Genomic DNA, 2,092 nt, shown 5'->3' on the forward strand with positions numbered 1-2,092 from the left:
AAAAAGGGGGGCCATTTAGGGTTTTCTTAGGGAGGCAGTCGGAAAGGGGATGTGAAGAGGGGGCAGCATGCACTGGGGCTAAAAATAGGAGAGGCCGCACCACACAAGAGAATGAAAAAAATATTTTTTTGGTGAGACACACATGGAGGCCAGATCACACAATTTTTTTGAAAAGTTATTTTTTGGGAGCTTTCTTATGGTTTTCTTTTGGGGGTGCTGTGAAGACACACACACACGACAAGCAAAGGAGAGGTGGAAGTGTGCAAAAAATTAAAATCTTTTTAGGATTCTGAAGCGGCCAACAATGGTGGTGTTCGGGGTGTTCGTGGCGAGCGACGACAGTGCTGCAAGTGTTGATTTTTCCTCTACTCTCCAAATAAGAGAAAACATGGTGAAATTTTTATTATTGGATTTAATTTTCAAAATGAACTAATTTTTTGTATTCTAGGAAAATGATGTAGCCAATTTTGAACTATGCTTACTCTTTGATGCTAATTTGAAGTAGTTTTCATTAATGTTTGTTTGAGTTATTCTGTGTCTAATGCTTTTAATTAACTGGCCATTAATTAATTGATTTTAGTCTTGTGATTTGCTACCGAAAGGGGGGATTATGAGATAGATCTTGAATAATTCAGTGTAGGTAAATATAGAGATCAAAAGGCTTGTATGAATCTACGTAGCATTAAAAATTGAGGGCCTTATTGCATTCTTGCGTTATTAATTTGCATAATCTTATGTTGAATAATAAGCAAGAATAGGTTTTAATTGGCTATCAAAAGAGGCTTTTGAGAAAATTGGAGATTTGCTAACAAACAGAGAATACGAATTCGAATTGTCTAGATGAGTAAAGCATAGTGAGAAATTAGGTAAAATTGGTTTCTTAGAAGTTTTCACCATCAGTAATTTGATATGCAGCATCTAGTTTTGAATTCTCTTGAATAGTTTATTTAAAGTAGCTTTGTTTAAATTTCACAGTCTATAATTATTAATTTTTATAAATAAAATCAAGGTTATTATAAATTCGGTACTTGGTAAAATTAAGACATCAATCCCTAAGGACGATACTCTACACATCATTATATTATAAAACTATGATACTGTGCACTTGTAGTTTGCACCGGTCAAGATTTTGGTGCCGTTGTCAGGGATTGTGTTTTTTTTTTTGCCAATATCGATACGAAGTAATCTTGGTTTTAATTTAGAATTTTTATATTTTTATTTATTTCTTTTTATTTTATTTTAGTTTATTATTATTTTTTTTATGTATTTCTGGTGTGTTTTTTTTATGTTGGATGCGCAGTGCTAGAACACGTGACATTATTCCTTTTGATCTAGAGATTGAAAGAACGCTCTGAGCACTAAGGAAAAAGAGGGTACTGGCCATGGAGAACGGACAAGATAATGCGCAGCCATGCACCTTGAAGGATTATGTACGGCCAGTTGTGAATGAGAACTATTCGGGTATTAGACTCTAGCCCATTAATGCCAATCATTTTGAGCTCAAACCCGCATTAATCAGCATGGTGCAACAGGCCCAATTCATTGGATCACCACTTGATGATCCCAATATCCATCTGGTGATGTTTCTGGAAATTTGTGACACTGTGAAGATAAATGGTGTTACTGAAGACACCATTAGACTGAGATTGTTCCCTTTTTCTTTGAGGGACAAAGCAAGAGGTTGGCTACAGTCTCTACAACCTGGGAGCATCACTAGTTGGCAGGATATGGCAGAAAAGTTTCTGGCTAAATTCTTCCCACCTGCAAAAATAGCTCAACTCAGGAGTGAGATTGGTGAATTCAAGCAACATGATTTTGAATCACTCTATAAAGCATGAGAAAGGTATAAAGATTTGATTCGGCGCAGCCCACAACATGGATTGTCGGATTGGTTGCAAATTCAGATGTTCTATAATGGGTTGAATGGGCAAACGCGGACTTTAGTTGATGCTGCATTTGGGGGAACTTTGATGTCAAAGAAACTTGAAGGTGCTACTACTCTTTTGGAAGAAATGGCCTTAAATAACTATCAATGGCCAACTGAAAGGACTATGGCTAAGAAAGTTGTTGGAATTCATGAATTGGAGCCGTT

The 2,092-nt window shown here is 36.2% G+C and overlaps 1 non-coding gene across 1 annotated transcript; it reads right to left on the bottom strand.

The window, feature by feature from the left end:
• Positions 1-1,775: 1,775 nt before the first annotated feature.
• Positions 1,776-1,882, bottom strand: LOC131145260 (small nucleolar RNA R71). The gene has a single exon (XR_009134046.1). It is a non-coding gene; the product is annotated as a small nucleolar RNA R71 (small nucleolar RNA).
• Positions 1,883-2,092: the final 210 nt, after the last annotated feature.

This window comes from Malania oleifera, chromosome 12 (genome assembly GCF_029873635.1).
Source record: "Malania oleifera isolate guangnan ecotype guangnan chromosome 12, ASM2987363v1, whole genome shotgun sequence".
NCBI classification, from domain to species: domain Eukaryota; kingdom Viridiplantae; phylum Streptophyta; class Magnoliopsida; order Santalales; family Ximeniaceae; genus Malania; species Malania oleifera.